Source organism: Ochotona princeps, chromosome 32 (assembly GCF_030435755.1).
Source record: "Ochotona princeps isolate mOchPri1 chromosome 32, mOchPri1.hap1, whole genome shotgun sequence".
Lineage (NCBI taxonomy): Eukaryota > Metazoa > Chordata > Mammalia > Lagomorpha > Ochotonidae > Ochotona > Ochotona princeps.
The window spans coordinates 8,090,831-8,110,015 of record NC_080863.1 but is presented as its reverse complement, the minus strand read 5'-3'; the positions used below and the strand labels follow the sequence as shown (position 1 = coordinate 8,110,015).

Here is a 19,185-nt window from a genome sequence, read left to right as displayed (position 1 = left end):
CCGGCAGGCCCCGTCGGGCCCCGATTGGCTGCCGAGGCCGCCTCTGCCTCGCCCCATTCCGCTTCCCTAGAGCTCCCGGGTCGCCGTGGGGCAGGAAGACGGAAACCGCCATTGGGGGGGGAGGGGGAGAGACCCCGAAAACAAGAGCCGGAATCGCCGTGTCATTTTTCTCTTTTTTCTTTCTTTTTTTTTTTTTTTTTAGGGAGGGAAACCCTTGTTTTATTCTTTGGCCTCCTCCCACCTCCTCCTCCTCCTCCTCAGACTTTTTGGTTTTTTTTTTTTTCCTTCGATAACCGTCTCCGTGTCCCTCCCTCGTTTAATCACCGCCACATTAAAAAAAAAAAAGAATTCCCACTCTGCTCCTCCAACCCACCCAGCCAGCCACCCACAGTGTCCCAGCCGGCGAGGAAAAAAAAAAATCCTTCCCCGGGGCCGAGAGAAGTCACAGATATCTATCTCTATACAGGAGGCGGCGGCGACAAGTGGCACCGACGGCAACGGCAGCGTTTTTACCCCGAGACACTGTGGCAGGGAGGCGGCGCCGACGCTCGTTTTTTCCTTGCTGCTGCTGCTGCTCCCCCCGACCCGTTCCGTACCGAGCTCCTCCATCGAGACGGCCCGGGACCCGCCAGCTCCGCTTTTATCCGGCGCCCGGAGCCTGCGCACTGGAGCCGCTGGAGCCCCTAGTGGGCGTCGAGCGACATCCCAGCCGGGTTCACCCGGCGCTCGCTGGAGGCCAGCCTCGGGCCGGGGAGACAGTGTAGCGCTCTCGGAGAGGGCCGGGGTCGTCCCCAGGCCCTCCTGTCACCCTGCTTGCCCCTCCAACACCTCCCCAAGTAGCAGCGTACCCAGGCTTCCCCCACAGCCAACCTTGAGAGGAAGGGTAACCCGAGGAGACGTGGGGGTGGGTGGGAGGGGGTAAAGAATGCCGCTCAAATACCGAGATTTTTTTTCCCCCAAAGCTTCCGCGAAACTGTCGTGGGTGGCTGGGAGGACGGAGATGGAGCCCACCTCGTCGCCTCCAGTTTGTCTCTGTCCTCGCCTCCGGCCGAGAGAGGCCCAACGGCGGGCGGCAGCCCACAAGCAAAATGGCGGCGGGCGGCTTCGTCCCCTCCCCCTCTGCCCCTGCGGAGCGGGGCGGGCGGGCCCCGTGCACTTGCCGCCGCGGCCGCCGCCGCCGCCGCCGCCGCCGCCGCCGCGGCCGCCGCCGTCGTCGCCGCCATTTTCCCAGAGCGAGAGGCAGTGACACTGAGCGGGCGCAGGGGGCCGAGTCGGAGACCTTGCCGGAGTTCGGGGAGCGGCCACAGAGGGGGCGCAGACACTCGGAGCAGCCTCGCCGTCGCCTCTGCGTCCCTGCGGACTGCCTGGGTGCCCCTCTGCCGCACTCCTCAGCTCCTCACCCGGAGGCTCGGCGCTGCTCTTTGGGGAGGGGGGTGTGTGGAGCCCTGGTCCTGCCGGGTCCGCAGTGGCTGCTGTCGGGGGGTCGCCCGGACGTGGAGGCGTGGAGAGACTCGTCGGGGGGTCGAGCACGGAACGGGGTTCGGGTGTCTGGTGTGCGAACATCACAGGTCAGTGCCTGTCGTCTCTGTGGGAGTTCGTGGGGTTTGCAGGGTGTGTGTGTGTAAGGGGGGACTCGGGTGACGGAGGGGTCTCGGGGAGGCTTCCCGTCTTTATCCTTGGGGACTGGGGGTGGGGGGGACCGACGTTGTCTCTCAGTTGGGTTTGCCGGGGCCAGACCTTTGCTTGTGGAAGCCGAAGCCATCCTTTTCTCTCTGGCTGTCCCTTGGCAATGGAGCATTAATTATGGCGGGTTTTAGGGTAGGGGCTGGGGAAACTGGCAGTTAAACCCCCATGGGAGTGGGAGTTAGGGAGTGGGGCGCCCTGCTTCCCCGGCAGCGGCTTAGGGCCGTCGGGCCGCGGGGAGAGGCTTGGGACTGTTGGTGGGGTTTGCGTGGAGAGGGGGTCCCGGGCGCTGCCGGCGGGCGCGCCTGCTGTCCTCCACCGCGCCGGCTCCAGGTGCTCCTGCACCACCGCAGGCCCCGTTTGCTTGGCCCCATCTCGGAAGCGGCTGTGCCCGGGATGCTGCTACAGAAAGGGGGGCTCCGAGAACGCCCTGGGCATCTCTGTCTTTGTGGGCGAGCGAACCGAGACAGCTCCTCATCCTCTCCGGGAGCGGGTGAACCCGCCCCTGAGGTGGTCACCCCAAGACCCAGCCCTCCCAGTCTCCTCCTCCCCCCAGCCCCCCACTCCTCTCGCGGTACCGCCGTCCCTTCCCGTGCCGGAGGCCGAGAACCCACAATATGGCTCGCCGGAGAAAAGCTTATTTTGACCAAGGCATTGGCACAAACACCGTGGCAGCAGACACGGAGGAGAAACAAACGGTTCCCTGTGCGGGCACCCCGGGGGAGGGGGTGGGGGGCGCCGCGGACGGTCCTGGAGCTCGGAGCTGCGGGCCTGCGTGCCGCCGGAGCCCCGGCCGCCGAGGCGCTACAGTTGCATCTGGGGGCACCCCGGGCTGGCCCATTGCATTCCCTTTTTAGAGCTGTGAATAACGTAAGGTGTTTGGACGCGCGGAGCCTCGGCGAGAATTCAGTGGAGGTGCATTCAACTCTAGGCTGGAGACACCAGTCCCTAATTGGAAAAAAGCCACCTTTTGCCTCTTTAATTTCTGAGATGAGGAGTCAAAACTGTAATTTCCCTCTTTTGTCCTTTACAGATTCTAAAAATGGCGGCCCCAGGCTGATGTTGTGGTAATCTAATCAGCTCGGGTCCTCCACACCCCATGCAGTGCGTTTGTCTGCAGCATATTACAGGCTTATTATGTTTACATGAAAAGGCTGGGCTTGTTGCCTTCCCCAAGCCCTTAACCAAAAGGTGTTGCTTTTACTGCAAATTACGGTGCTGTGTCTTAGTTGATTAATTTTATTGGTTTCTCTTGGCGAAGCAAATGAAATGCCACTACTTTTGAAAAAAATGAAAACCACTCAGGTAGCCCTGGAAATGTCTGTGGTGACCGCAGCTGAAACACGAAACAGAATTGGAGGCGCAGGAATACTTTTGTTTGATTTAATCAACCGTCTTTTATTCAGCGCGAGGAAGCAAATTTCAGTGTTTGGTATTTAAGTGCAACGTATTTTGGATGCTTGCATGTTTTAATCTAGGGTAAGCTATTTCCCATTCAGCTCTTGGCCGATTTGGTGAATTTTGGCTGTTATGTTCTGTTTCAGATTAAATTTAGAGAGCTGAACCAACAAGCCTGAACCTGTTATTTCTCTGCGATTGAGATGCTGTTCTTTCCACTATTCTATTTTTGCATCCATTTTTTCCTTTATACTTTCCATAAGAATTTTTGAAGTTGTTGATTTTCTTTTTGTATTTGGTGAAGTGAAAGGAGGCTGCATGCTGTTAAGATCGCCTTTTAGCATACTATCATCATTATGTAAGTCAAAAGTAAGGCTTTGGTTCTTGATTCCGCCCCCTTCCCCTCCCCAGACATGCCCATCTTCCTATTATGGGATTCTGGAGTTTGTTTTAATAGACATTAAATAAAAGCATTACTGCCATAGGGCCTTGAGTCCCCCTCCTTTTTTTTTTTTCTTCCTTTCTATTTTCAGAATCTTATAGACTGAGGCCAAAAATTAGATGGTGTCAGGTGTCATTCAGCTATATTTTGAAAGTGTGAATGATTAGAAATTACTTCTGTAGTGGGAGGTTGATCTTTTTAGGCTGAACTCCACAGTGAGGTGTGAGTGGGCCTTTAATGGCTTGTAATGACCAGCCTGATTGGGTAGCAAGTCAAAGATGAGTGCCTTCGAATCCAGTGGCACTTTGGAAGATTGGTGAGCGTATGCACCCTTTCCTGATTGTCGTACTCCGGTGTAAACATGTCGGAGTGGGTTTACTTTGTATGTTGGATATATTAACTAGTTGATAAGATTCTAGTCTGCAAAATAATTACAGGAATAACTGGTTTAGGGATTTTTTTATGGGCCATCGCGTTTCATCATGGAGGCTTGAGCACAACGTTGCTTTGACTCTGAAATATTATAACATGGAATGTTTGTGATAGCGGGAGTATAGGGGCTTAGAATCAGTAATCTTAAGCAGCGTGGTCTTGCGTATGGATGTGTTATTCTGTCACTGTTGTGGAGAAGGCTGTGCATTTGTTTTAAGGACCAGATGGATGAGATTGTGGTTCTGAAGAAGATTGGTCCTTGAAAGTCACTGTCCCAGTGTCTGAGATCACAGAGCCCTGGACAGGAACATTGTCGATGCTGTGGTTTTCCTGGTGGTTACATACCTTCGGCAGGTCTAGATATATCATACAGTTGGACGTACTTGATTCTAAGCAAAATACATTGTTAGTGATGATAAAAGCTGCTTCAGTCTGTTAACCTGTATACTGGCTGGCTTCATTGCTTTGGGATTTTTTGTTTGTTTGTTTTGATGTTTTGGAAAATGGGATTTTTTTTCCTTTAAAGAGCATTGTACCTTATTTTAAATCATTACTTTAGGAATAGTATGGGCATAAATGTTTATTTTTATCAACCCATGGTGCATGTTTTAAGTTTGGATTATGGAGGCAACTTTATGTAAAGATTAGTCATGAATTTTGTTCCCAGTGACTTTTTAAAAATATTTGGTTTCGTAGGGGAAAACCTGTCAAATGGTCTTTGTTCTTAGGATAGCTGAGTTTGAGGGACTGCTTGTTTATCTGTTTAAGTGGATTTGTAGAAAACCATAATGTAATTGGAGGATAAATTTTATTTTTAGAGGTTACATTTTGGTTGTCCTTCCCTTTTGCTGTCAGTAAATTAAAGGATCTCTTTTATTCCTGTTTGAGTTTAGAACCTTCACAGATGGCCGCCGCCTTTCAGCTCTGGAGAACTCTCCCAACTCTCTTGAAATTTTGGCTTGTTTCATTACCTCGCAGTGCCCCGCCAGAGAGTCTCTACCTTGTGTACCATAGGAAGCTCTGAGAATTCTTTGATCTAAAAATAAGGAACTGGGGCAAAACCAATTAATAACTAGGAGAAAGTCTTCCCCCTCAGTAGATAAAACCTCAACTGTCTTAGGGAAATTCTGACATCATAAATTGCCACATTTACTTCCAAGGCTGAAGTGCCCATTTTTATACATCAGTCTCGTGAAGAAACCCATTTTTTTAAAAAGGTCTGTTATGTAAATTTTAACAGCTCTGTTTTTCTGGAAGTTACTATTGGGAGTTAAATGTATGCTACTCTAATAATGTGTTTAAAATGTTCCGTAAAACAGAACTTTCAAGAGCTATCAAAGCTGCTTAGGAAACATTAGTATGCAGTTTTCTTAAAAGATTCTACGACTCATTTTAAAATAATTTTAATAATAACTTGTCTAAAGATTTATTAACACATGGTAGATGCTCAATTGTATGTTGAATTTAAAGCTTTTTGCTTAAAAGCACATTTACATGTTTGGAAAAATGAGGATTGCTCATTATATGTTAGAGTAAATATTAAATACCTGTGTTCTATGAGACATTTTTATATTGGGTATAGAACCAGTTTTGCTTTAAGATAAAATTGCTGTCTGTCTTGATAGGCCAAATAACACTCTATTTGAAATACTGTGTGAATGCTGCTAGTTTTTAGATTAATTTTTCAACTAAAGTGGCTCCAATTTTTTTCTGTTTTGTAATGGGCAGATGTTGAGAGGAGCCTTGTTTTTCTTAATATTGAAATGATAATTTTTTGTGTATTGCTTGGACTTTTGCTCAATAGGAGGAGCAGTATTTACGATTGAGTGCTACTTTGTACACTAAATTTGAAGTAGGTGATATTTTAAAAATACTGTTATTAAGCAATGGATATTTTATAAAGAGATAGGAATTAATTATGCAAAGTAATAGGTTTCTGTTGTGCTGAACTTTGATGCAAGGTGTTATTTTAAAACTCAGATGATGGGAGGAGACATATGGCTTCATGCCTGAGACTGCTGTGTTGCATTTTGGGATATCTGGGTTCGTTCCTGGCTATTGCTCCTGGCGGTAGTTTCCTTGCAGTGTAGTTTCCTTTAGTGTAGACCCTGAGAGGCAGTAGTGAATGCTGCTTGTTGGGTCCCCTGCCACCACTTAGGGGACCTGGCTTTGGTCCAAGCTCAGAGGCTCCTGCTATTTTGGGCCTTTAGAGTTGAAACAATTGCCTGGGAACTTGCTGTGTTTGTTTGCCTCTATCAATTTGCATCTCAGCTGAGATAGAAGTTAAAAAGTAAAAGCTGTATCTCCTTTAGAAGAAAAAATGATGGTTACCCAGCCCAGACAAGTAGGTTAGATATTAGTATCTTTAAGGGCATGAGGGGTTATTAATAACTGTTGGTAACTAGGATGATTTTTATTTAAATATGAGGAGAGTAGTTGGTCTTATGTTTTATTTGGTCTGCATTTTTCTCCCTCCTCTTTTGTAGACAGTTTGTAAACCAAATCTGATTTCCAGACAGTTTAAAAAAGTCGTTTTTCTGTTGTTAAGTGAATTTTATAGCTTTATTAAAAATTTTATTTGTTTACCAGAACTATTCATAGTCTTTGGGATGCCGGACGTTGTCCAAACTAACATGCTAGGTCAACAAAGAATTATTTTTTTAGATGTATTGCATTAAGTAGATACCAAACCTTTTAGAGAACTCATGATCGTAATGTGGTAATTGAATGATTAAGGAACTACCTTAATTGCTTGTGTTCTAACTTATTTGCAGCATTTAAGGTCTAAACCTGTGGCACAGAGTTACAATGTGACAGTGAGATTGAGTTAATTTTGATTTGTGATATTTAGAATTTCAAAGTTCACATAATTGTATGTAGCCTTTTTTGAGAGTTTAAAACGTTTAATTTTTTTAAATGGTTTTTAAAAAATTTAATATTAAAGAGAGTTACAGAGACGGAGGAGAGACTAAGAGAATCTTCTGTTTGCTGGCTCGCTCTCCAGATGGCTGCAAGGGAGTCCTAACCCTTCTCCCAGGCCTGCTGTAGGGATGAGGGCGCCATCCTCAGCTTGCCCAGGCGCATTAGCAGGGAGGAAAAACAGAAGTGGAGTGACTGGGATTGGAACCAGTGCCCATGTGTGATGCCGGCTTCGTAGGTAGTGGCTTTACTCACCATGCCACAATGCCAGTCCCCCCCAAATACTTTTAAATCACAGATATAAGATGAATTTGAGTGGCTACTATTTTCCTGGCACTAAGGATATCAAGAGAAACAGGATTGTTTCTGCCTTGAGAGATCTCCTAGTTTATTCCTGCCTCTAAAAACCTGCTGTTTTATAGTTTGGGTGTGGGGAACAGAAATTATTTATAACTAGCTTAAATAAAGCATTTATTATAAAGCAATAGGGAAATTCCACAAATTCATTGAAGGGAGTTCTGGTGGGCTCCATAGGAATTAGTAGGGTGTTAGAGCAGCCACTGTTTGCATATTGATCCCCTAAATCAGCTGCAGAGGGCTTTTGAGGGTGGGTATTTACAACAGGTGGAGGGAGAGGCAAGTTTCCTCGGATGAGGAGAAAGAGAAAGACACTTCTAATCCACTTGAAAACAACTGCTTCCTTTAAAGTGATCTCATGTACTTGGGTGGTCTTCCAAAACTGAATAATTGATCATTCAATTTTTAATTTCAAAATAAAAACATAAATATCTTTATATAAGAGGTTACTTTAAGAAGTTTATGAGAAATAGAATTAAAAAAATACCTATTTTGTTCCTCACACCCAAACAAACTATAAAACAGCAGGTTTTTAGAGGCAGTAGTTTTTCGAAACTCATGAATAGCTTTTTTTAATAACTGCTCATAACGAATTTTCCATATTCTTTTAGAATATTTTTGTAAATAAATATGATAAATTGTGAAAGTAAGTTTTTTTTTTAATTTTAAAATCATTTCAGACTTCACAGAAGTCACATGAGTAGCACAAAGAACAGCCTTCTGTTTGCTTGCTGTTTACCAGGATGTTCATTGGGTTGTTTGGTTAGCGTGTGGAACAGTTTCTCTATTGTATAATGACTGTGTTTTTCATTTTGTCATTAACTAATCTTTAGGGACATGTTTTGTATAAATATTCAGTTCCTCATCAATTTTTCTTCTACATTTAGCATCTATTGATGTTGCTTGCTTGAATAAAACTTTACTGTGTTGGTTGCACAGTCACTATTCTTTTTTTTTTTTTAAGATTTATTTATTTTTATTACAGTCAGATATACAGAGAGGAGGAGAGACAGAGAGGAAGATCTTCCGTCCGATGATTCACTCCCCAAGTGAGCCGCAACGGGCCGGTGCGTGCTGATCCGATGCCGGGAACCAGGAACCTCCTCCAGGTCTCCCACGTGGGTGCAGGGTCCTGATGCATTGGGCCGTCCTCTACTGCTTTCCAGGCCACAAGCAGGGAGCTGGATGGGAAGTGGAGCCACCAGGACCAGAACCGGCGCCCATATGGGATCCTGGCGCGTCCAAGGCGAGGACTTTAGCCGCTAGGCCATGCCACCGGGCCCGCATAGGCACTATTCTTACTTAGTTTTTCATACATACAAATGGAACTTAAAGCAATTTTCTGGATGTTGGTAATTTGAAACTCAGAAGACAGAAATCAGTCACTCACATTTGTGAACTGATTTCCAGTTCCTTATTTAATATTTAGAATTGTTATTAAATGTATTTTGAGTTATGGTAGCATTGTTCAGGTTTCTGGTTTGCTACCAGCACTAACAGGTAGAGTTCAAAACATCCACTTTAATTATGATATTCCCTTTCCTTCATTAAAAATGAGTCCTTCAAACATTTTTTTTCTCTTACAAATAAAAAAAGATTTATTGGGAAGGCAGACTTGCAGAGAGCACAGGAGAAACAGATCTTTCATCTACTGGTTCATTCCCCAAATGGCTGCAAGGGTTGCAGCTGGGTCAGACTTGAAGCCAGAAGCTGGGAGCCAGGACCAGGATTCCCCACATGGATACAGGGGTCCAAGCACTGGGGCCATCCTCCGCTGCTTTCCCAGGCACGTTAGCAGGGAGCTGGATGGGAAGTGGAGCAGATGAGACACATTTGTGCTCATGGGATGCCAGCACCCATATGTGATACTGGACAGCAGGTGGTGTTGCTTTACATACTAAGCCACAATGCCTACCCCTCAAGCAGTTTTTTGAAATACATTTTCTTGAATCTACTAAGTTCTTTTTAAAAATACATGCAAATTAATAATGCTTTTTAAAATTTGGCGATGCAGTACATTAATATAGTAGATTGTGAAACATCTGGAACTCTAGGGCAATACAGGGTATGGTTTTTGAAAAGGAATACAACTTGAAGAAAACTTTAGAAGAATAGGAGAGGGGAAAGAAGCAAGAAAACTGGACTTCCTCGCATTATAATAGTACTGATCTGTTTGGGATATCTATTCAGTGACAGCAAATGTTGGCAGTGAGTTTGGATGCTCATTTGGCTGTTGTGCTGATGTAGGTATTAGGTAACTAAATGGAAATTAGTGTCTTTGGAGAGTCAGGAAAACATTGTAAGACTTGTGAATAAAAATAGAGTGCTGGTCATATTCGCTAGAATTTATGGTTTCCTTCTGGGAGGGAAGTTGAGAGAGAGGATACAGTGATACCTAGCATTTTGTAGATGCTTTAAAACAGTTCACTCAAGGGTTGGGCATAAGGCACAGTGGTACAGATGCTGTTTGGGCTTCTTACATCCTATTACAGTCCCCGGGTTCAGTTCCCAGCTCTGCTTCCAATTCCAGCTTCCTGCTAATGCATACTTCAGAAAGTAACAGGAGACAGCTCAAGTACTTGAGTCACTGCCTACTCTGGAAGACCTCTGCTGAGTTCCAGGCTCCCAGCTTCAGCCTGTCCTAGCCTGGCTGTTACAGGCGTTTGGGAAATGAACCATAGAATGCCAAAATGTCTCTGTGTCTGCCACTCCCCTTCTCTCTCCCAACTGCTTACCTCCCTTTAAAATAAAATCAAAATGAAAAATTTAAAAATGCATTTGAGTTGACTGTACCCAAATATATCCTAAATGATGAATCAAAGTCTGTTTTGTGGCACTATCAAATCTAATCCCAGTGTTTGAAGTATATGTATTTGTTTTTATAAATTCTGCTGTGGTTGTTTGGCATAGCAGTTAAGATGCCTCTTGAGATGTCTGCATCCCATATCGGAGTACCTAAAGTCCTGGGTCCATTCTCTCTTCCAGCCTCCTGACCCTGAGAGGCAGCAGGTGCTGCCTCAAGTGGTTAGGTTCCTGCCATCCATGTGTGAGAGCTGGATTGGGTCTCAGGGTATTTAGGCAGTGAGCCAACGAATCAGAACAGAGTGGTGCCAGGCCAAAGCCAGGACCCAGGACCTTCATCTGGGTCTCCCATGAAGGAGCCCATGGGCAAGGCTATCTTCCATTGCTTTCCCAGGTACAGTGGCAGGAAGCTGGATCAAAAGTGGAGTAGTCGAGACTCAAGCTGGCACCTGTAAGGTGCATTGCAGGTGGCAACTTAACTTGTTGGACCGCAACACCAGCTCCCAGTGTTTCTTATTTAAAAATACTAATATCTGGGCCCGGCGCAGTGGCCTAGCAGCTAAAGTCCTTGCCTTAAACGCACCGAGATCCCATATGGGCACTGGTTCTGATCCCGGCAGCTCCACTTCCCATCCAGCTCCCTGCTTGGGTCCTGGGAAAGCAGTCGAGGATGGCCCAAAGCATTGGGACCCTGCACCCGCACGGGAGACCCGGAAGAGGTTCCTGGCTTCTGGCTTTGGATCGGTGCAGCACCAGCCATTGCGGGTCACTTGGGGAGTGAATCATCGGACGGAAGATCTTCCTCTCTGTCTCTCCTCCTCTGTATATCCGACTTTGTAATAAAAATAAATAAATCTTTAAAAAATACTAATATCTGTGCATATTGAATTAATGTAAACTACAGTGCTTCCACCTGTTTAGTTGAATGGTCATGTTCCCAAATTGGCTAATCTCAACTGTGATTGCATTATACTTTTTTTTTTATTAAATATTGCATAAGTCAATGATAAATTAGGGCAAAGAGATATTTGTTTAAATGAAAACTAAGTAAAATATGTTGTGAAACTTGTCTTTATCAAGGTGAATTTCCTGAATATTGCCAATTTAGAAAATTGTCAATTGTGGATGAAATAATTTAAAGACTATGGAGGAAAATTAAAAATCCAGAAGCAAGTTTGCATTCAGATTGCCCCATAAGTGTCTAAGTGATTTTTTACCTTGAAATAATTTAAAACTAAAGCTGGTAGACAGTGACTTCTCTATAGTTTATGTTGGGATAAAAACAGAATGTTTTTAGTCAGGGGAGCTACATGTTGGGGGAAGGGCACTTACCTTGTCTTGATGCCAACCTCCTGCATGTCATTTTCCCCTGTATTGTAAAAATTAGTATAGGTGTAACTCACTTAAGACATCCTGTTTCGTAATCAAAAGTTTCTGTATTCTTCCTAATTAAGAATCTTAATTCCATCTTTCATTTTTGATGGTAAGATGCATGGACCTTACTGTCACTAAGCTTCCCTGCCCTCATTGTGAAATAGTAATCTTTGTACATCCTGGTTTTGCTTTGGTTTTCTTTTTCCTTTTAAATTATTTTTTATTTGAAAGGCAGAATTAGAGAGAAGCAAAGACAAAGAGTTCTTCATCTGCTGGTTCACTGCCTTAGATGGCTGCAGTGGCCAGAACTGGGCTGCTCTGAAGCTGAGGGCCAGGAGCTGCTGGGTCTCCCATGCGGGTGCAGGGGCCCAAGGGCTTGAGCCATCCTTCGCTGCTTTCTCAGATCATAAACAGGGAGGCCGATTGCAAGTGGAACAGCCAGGCACCTTAAGGGGAGACAGCCTGCTATGCTGTGGTGCTGCCTGATTTTTCTATTTGTATTAAAGTATAAACAATGCTGGCATTCCAGGCAGGTGCCAGTACAAGTCTTGGATGCTCCACTTACAATCCAGTTTCCTGCCTATAGCCTGCCTATATCCACATGGGAGGTGTGACATCAGCTCCTGGCTTTGGATCAGCTCAGTTCTGGCCGTTGAGGCCCCTTGGGGAATGAAGCAGTGGGTGGAAGATTCTCTCTCCTCTATAAATATCTCTCTCAAATAAAAATTAATAAATCTTAAAAAGAGGAATAATATTCAAAGTCCCATCATTATGATTTAAAAAGTACCTAGATGAGGAGCTTGTTCTGGGTATAAGCCTTGGAATGAAAGGACTAGAAGAAACCCAGGAACTCGGAGATGTGGATCTAACTGTGCTAATGCGAGGGAAGATACCTGGCTCCTTGGAAAGTGCTTTAAATATACTTTGAATATTTAGGGAGCTTTTTCTTTTTTTTTTTTTTAAAGATTTATTTCTTTTATTTGAAAGGCATATTTACAGTGAGGAGATACACAAGGAGATTGAGATAGAGACAGAAAGACCAAGAGATCATCCATCTTTGGTTCAGTCACAAAAGTCCACCTTGAGCGGAGCCGAGTCAGTGGGAAGCCAGGAGTCAGGAGCTTCTTCCTGGTCTCCTGCCCACGTGGGTGCCGTTCTTCAGCTGTCCTCCACTCACTGCCTTCCCAGGTCTTCAACAGGCTCTTGAACGTCTGGGACATGAACTGGCACCCACGTGAGGAGCCGATACTGCAGGTGGAGATGCTGAGAAACTGCACTGGCTTCCAGGTTTTTCTTTAGTAATTAGTGGTTTATTCACCTTTTTGAATAGCCTCAGTGATCAACATTTTAACCAAACTGATTAAACCCTCATTGATTCAGTGGTGGGATTTTATCTCCTAAATAGCAAGGCAACTGACACTAATAAATCACGATTCTGTGTGTACTCTGTCATCTCTTCGGGGAGATTGTACCCATTCTCCGTAAGAGGCCTAGAGACAGACAGACATTTGTTAAAGTCACCAAGCTAAGGAGTGACTGGCCAAGAATTAGAATTAAAATTATTTGAAAAACTTAAGGTTTCTATCTAGATTCATATACAGTATTAGTCGTTGCCAAGGTAGTGTGAACAACTAAATAATCAAAGGTTCTTAAGAAAGTTAAGGTTCCCTTGATTGCATGTTGAAGTAATGGTTTAGTGGCAGTGTAATTGTGTGTTCATTGCTGATTCCCAACCACATTGAGCAGTATTGAAAATATAGAATGCCCCATAAATAAGGGAGTGATTTGAGCTGATTTTATTGTATTTTGAAAGAATAGTTGCTATAGTTGGAATATAGGTGGAAACTTTAACAGTGTTGATTCTCCCATTGTTTTCAGATAAATTAATCAGAACTTATTGCTAATGAGCAGAAATGTTGAAATATACTCGGGAGATGGTGATGATGGTTACAGGGTCCAAGTGGAGAGCGGATCTGGGGGAGCACGGAGGGCTGACCAGGAGGCGGTGAGCTGGAAGACTGGGGGAGCCAGAGGATGGAGAATGAGGTAGTGAGCACAAGAGGAGCAGTCGGAGGCTTGTAGTGGAGAAGTTTCAGGTTGAGTGAGTTTTGAAGTGATGGGGAAAGATGTTTGAATGGGTATATATTTTATAGATAGCTGGGAATAGAGCTGAAACACGGATGGTTGAATTCAAGATTGATAGGAAATTAATAAACCTTAGGGGCAACTACATGAGTGAATTTATTCAGTGGCAGATTTGTATTTGTTTATTTGTCTTAGGCAGAGCCTTGAGGGTGGGGCCTTTCTTCCTGGGATCAGTGCCCCACCCCAATTTTTGCTTTTAAAATTTATCTTTATTGGAAAAGGGAGAGAGAAGGAGACACAGAAAGATCTTATATCCGCTAGTTCACTCCCCAGGCAACCATAACATCCAGAGCTGAGCCAATCTGAAGGCAGGAGCCAGGAGCTTCTTCTGGGTCTCCCACACGGGTGCACGGCCCCAAAACTTTGGTCTGTCCTGGACTGCTTTTCCAGGCCACAAGCAGGGAGTTGTATGGAAAGTGGAGGAGCCAGGACACAAACCGGCGCCCATATGGGGTCTGGCACATGCAAGGCGAGGACTTTAGCCTCTAGGCTACCGCGCTGGGCCTGGGATTTGTTGATCTGAATTGGGTACAGCATCTTGATAGAAGGCATACTGAGTTAACCTTAAAGAGAGAAAGTGAGTGTGTAGTATTCCTGAGATTATAAAGACTGAGAGGATAAGGTGACTTTTAACTTTTCATAAAAATAAAAATTAGTCCTAATTTGGTGGCAATCTTATTTGAATGCTAAGAAAATAATAATAAGCATAATAGGCTATTCTAAATAATTTGAATAACAACATAGGTGTGTCTAGAGGAATTTTTTTTTCGAAGATTTTATTTATTTTATTACAAAGTCAGATATATACAGAGAAGAGAAGAGACAGAGAGGAAGCTCTTCCGTCCGATGATTCACTTCCCAAGTGACCCGCAACGGGCCGGTGCGCGCCTATCCGAAGCCGGGAACCTGGAACCTCTTCCAGGTCTCCCACGTGGGTGCAGGGTCCCAAAGCTTTGGGCCGTCCTCCACTGCTTTCCCAGGCCCCAAGCAGGGAGCTGGATGGGAAGTGGAGCTGCCAGGATTAGAACCGGCGCCCATATGGGATCCCGGTGCGTTTAAGGCGAGGACTTTAGCCACTAGGCTATGCTGCCGGGCCCTAGAGGAATTTTTTAACTGTTGGTATTTGATTCTTACAGTCATCTAACCTTTTTGGCAGACTTTTTCTGCCCCTTGGACAGTACAGTGCACCGGTGAAATGAGTTTTTCATGTCATATTTTGAGTCAGCATCTTATTTTAGTCAGTGATTTTTCAGACTGTTCTTAGACTTCTTATGGAACATCGTAGATAGGGGGTATAGTCCTGAACATTCCTTTAAAAATTTTTTATTTTACTGTTGACATAATTCAGATGGAGAGAAGCTGCCCATGTGGGTGGGTGCTGCAGCCCAACCCGGCCCTCTCCCATACCCTACCCTCATGTGAATTAGTGGATATTTCGGCCCAACTCAGCCTGGCTTGCACCCCATCCTAACTCTCATGTATGGTAGCAGGTACTGTGGGCTGGCCCAGCCCCACTCATCCTGCCCCCAGCCCCAATGCCCACGTTTGCCAATGGGTGCTGTAGCCTGGCAGGCGTGCCTCCAGACCCAGCTCTCAAGCTTACCAGCAGGAGCTGTGGCCTGGCAGGGGAGTTCTCCAAGTTCCCCTACCAGGTCCTTTCCCAGCCCCAGGTCGTGCATGCGCCAGCAAATGTTTTGGCCCAGTCTGCCACACACCAGTGTACTACAGCTTGTCCTGACTGGCCCACACCCATTCTGGCTCTTGCCAGTGGGTGCTACAGCATAGCACAGCCTGGCTGTCATGTGAATCTGGGTGCTGTGCCTAGCCCGTCCTGCACCCATTCTGACCATTGTGGATGCCGGTGGCTGCTGGAGACTAGCCCAGCCCATCCCACCCTGAGACTTGAAGCACACACGTGCTGCAGCCTTGCATAGGCTGGTCTGCCCCTGGCTGTGGCTCTTACACTCATTGGGAGCTGCAGCCTAGCAGAGGATTCCCCAAAGCTCTTCTACCAGGCCCATTTCCAGCTCCTGATCTTATGTGTGCCAATAGATGCTTCAGCCAAGTCTGGCGTTGGTGTGCCCCAAGTCTTGGCACTTGGCAGTGGATGCTGCAGTGTGGCCTGTACCTACTTACCCCTATCCCAGCTCTGACAGGTACTGCAGTTTAGCTCAGCCTAGCTCTCATGTAAGCCAGTGGGTATAGCAGCCCAGCCTGGCAGGGCCCACACCCCAGCCTGGCTCTTGCGCATATTAGTGGGTGTTGTGGCCTGCCTCAGCATGGCCTGGCCCCAGACATAGCCCACACATGTGGGTGCTGTAGCTAAGCATGGAATGTCCACAGCCTTCCCTGGTTTGGGGGCATGCCAGCGGATGTTGAGGCCTGGCTCAGCCCACCCTGGCCCCAGACTTAGCTCACCCACTTGTTGAGGGATGCTGTTGCTTTCTGGCCAGGCTTGGCCTGTCCCCAGCCCTGGCTGTCCTCCCTAAAGGGAGCTGCAGCCTGGCAGGGGAGTTTCTCAGGTTCTTCTACCAGGCCTGGTCCCAGCCTTGGATCTTACACGTGCCAGCAGGTGCTGCTGCCCCACTTAGCATGGATTGCCTGCCGTCCCAGACTTTGTAGATGCTGCAGCTTGGTGCAACCCAGCCTCCTGGTGGTCCCAGCTGCCATGAGTGTTAGTGAGTTCTGTAGTCTAACCTTGCTCAGCTGTCACCATCCCCAGCTCTCTGCACAAACCAGCAATTGCTGCAGTTCCACAGAGGGGAGTCCCCAAGTCCCTTACAAAGTCTGCCCTCAGATCTGATTCTCTTGCATCTGCTTGGTGCTGCAGCCCAGCCTGACTTGGCCTACCACTTGCTCTGACACTTGTGGGCAGGTACTGTGGTCAAGCCCAGCCAGGCAAGCCCCCTAGCTGCAGCTTTTGTGTGCACCAGTAGAGAGTGGGCAATGCTATTTAATTCAGCCCAGGCCTTCCACATGGGCAGGTGCCTTGGTCTGACCCAGAGATGCCTCTGGTTGCCCATCAGTCTTAGCTCCCTCACCTACCTGCAAGTGCAGTGGCCCAGTCCATGGAAGTGCAGCCTCCCTGGCTGGGGGCCAGGGTGTTATGTCCCGGCCCACCATTCCCCTACCTCCCCACATAAAAAAAAAATAGTATAGGCAACTGTGCTGGCGCACTGATACAGTTAACCTAAATGTGGCATTACCCAGGCCCAGAATGCCAGCCAGCCTTGGTTGCTTTTCTCCTAGCATTGTACAAGGCAACCTAGGCAGTTGCCTATAGCTGAGTGGGAATGAATTTTTTTAAAAAGATTTATTTTTATTGCAAAGTAAGATACATGTAGATAGGAGGAGAGACAGAAAGATCTGTCTGATGACTCACTCCCTAAGTGACTGCAATGGCCAGAGCTGTGCCAATCCAAAGCCAGGAACCAGGAGCTCTTCCAGGTCTCCCACGTGGGTGCAGGGTCCTAAGGCTTTGGGCCGTCCTGGACTGCTTTCCCAGGCCACAGGCAGGGAGCTGGATGGGAAGCAGGACTGCTGGGATTAGAACCGGCGACCCATATGGGATCCCGGTTTGTTCAAGGCAAGAACTTTAGTCACTAGGCCACTGCGCTGGGTCCCTGAATTTTTTTTTTTTTAAGATTTATTTTTAATCCGAAAAGCATGTTTACAGATAGAAGGTGATAGAAAAATATTCCATCCACTGGTTCATTCCCCAAGTAGCTGCAACAGCCAGAGCTGAGCTGATCCAAATCCAGGAGCCAGGAGCTTCTTCCAGGTCTTTATGCGAGCGCAGGGTCCCAAGGCTTTGGGCCATCCTCAAGTGCATTCCCAGGCCACAAGCAGGGAGCTGGATGGGAACTGGGGCAGCTGGGATGCAAACTGGCTTCCATATGGGATCCCGGTGTGTGCAAGGTGAAGATTTTAGCCACTAAACCATCATGCTGGGCCTGAAATGATTATTATTAAGTTTGACTTTTTTTTTTTTTTAAGTTCTTGATCATTGCTAAGTACGGTCATCCCCTTCCTTGAATGCACACAAGTGGAAAGTGGATCATAAAGGCATTTTATACAGGGTGCAGGCATCTCAGCCAGTGACTTAACCTGAGCCAAAACATTCACTTCCGACTTCATAAATGAACTAACTTCTGACATACCTGACAAAATTAGACCATGGATCACATTTTAAACTCTTAGTAATTTAAATACCTTTTATATCTGTAATAACTGGGAATTGTTCTACAGTACTGATTAAATTTTTTTGAGGAGTTTGTCCTAGGGACTGGTTCTGTGGCAGAGCGGATGAAGCCAGCGCTTGCAGTGCCACCATCCTCTAGGCACTTGTTCGAGTCCTTGCTTCTCCACTGCTGATCAAGCTGCTTGCTGTGCACCTGGGAAGGCACAGAGCATGGCCTAGTGCTTAGGTCCCCTTACTCCTGTGGGAGACCCAGAGGAGGCTTCTGGCTCCCCGCTTAGGACCTGCCAAGCTCTGTCTTTTGTAACTGTTTCAGGAGTGAGCTAGAAGGTGAAGGATCTCCCTCTCTCCCTGTCTCTCTGTAACTCTTCCTTTTAAATACATAAATACGTCCTAAAATAAAATAAAAATAACTTATTTGAGTTGCTGGGTGATGGAAACAAACCGATGGAATCTTCTGATTGACCTCCATGAGCCCACAGTGACCCACGGGTTGAAACGGAGTCGGGTAGTCAAGCCGCGACTCCCCTGTGCGTGGCTAGAGCTCAGCTTGGGAGACGAGCCAGCTGCTTCCCAGGGGCTCATCAACAGGGAGCTAGACTCAGCAGCTCAAGCTGGCAGTCTTAGCATCTTAACTGGAGTCTTCACTACTGAACACCCAACCCAGAGGTGATTTTTCTTTTTTACTGATTTACTTTTTGTTATTTGAAGGGCAGATTTGACAGAGGAGAGACAGAGGGAGGTCTTCCATCTACTGGTTCACCCCACCCCCAAGTGGCCGCAGTGCCCAGAGCTGAGCTAATCCGAAGCTGGCAGTCTGAGCCTCTTCCCAGTCTCCCATGTGAATGCAGGGGCAAAAGGCCTTGGACCATCCTCCGCTGCTTTCCCCAGCCATAAGCAGAGAGCTGGATTGGAAGTGGAGGAGCCAGGATTTGAACTGGTGCCCATATGAGATGCCAGTGCTGTAGGTGGAGGATCAGCCTGACGCACCACCACACCAGCCCCCAAAGGTGCTTTTTGAATGTTGGATTTTGTATATAAGTTTGTTTTTTTCAAGTAGATTCACCAGCTGCCTCCCCCATCCTTACCTACATTTTTCTAAATCAAGTCTTATTTGCTCTAAGAATATAGTGTAAATTGGATGGTGAGATTTTTTTTTTTTTTTGCCTTTGAGGGCCAAATGATCATTAGAATCAGGTTAGAATTCAAGCAGTTGGATTTGTTTTGTGAAAGGTGATGTTTATTTTTTATAAAGAAATACTGTTAGGCCTACATTGGTAATTTCAGATTTAGGGTATGGTTTTCCTAATATGCATGTTGCTTTTAATTTTTAAAAAATTAAAAATGTTTTTGAAAGAGCTGAACCGAGGGATGGGTAGGTGGACAGAGAGCTGTCTGCATCTGCTGGTTTGTTGCTCAAATGGCCGTGGCTGCC

General features: G+C 46.2%; 1 protein-coding gene across 1 annotated transcript in view; it reads left to right on the top strand.

Moving 5' to 3' along the window:
* The first annotated feature begins 1,201 nt into the window (after positions 1-1,201).
* Positions 1,202-19,185, top strand: part of KMT2E (lysine methyltransferase 2E (inactive)) — a 71,592-nt gene continuing 53,608 nt past the window's right edge. Inside the window, exon 1 of the mRNA XM_058657576.1 lies at positions 1,202-1,568. The gene's annotated coding sequence lies outside the window, so the exon portion shown is untranslated. The remainder of the gene's footprint in view (positions 1,569-19,185) is intronic.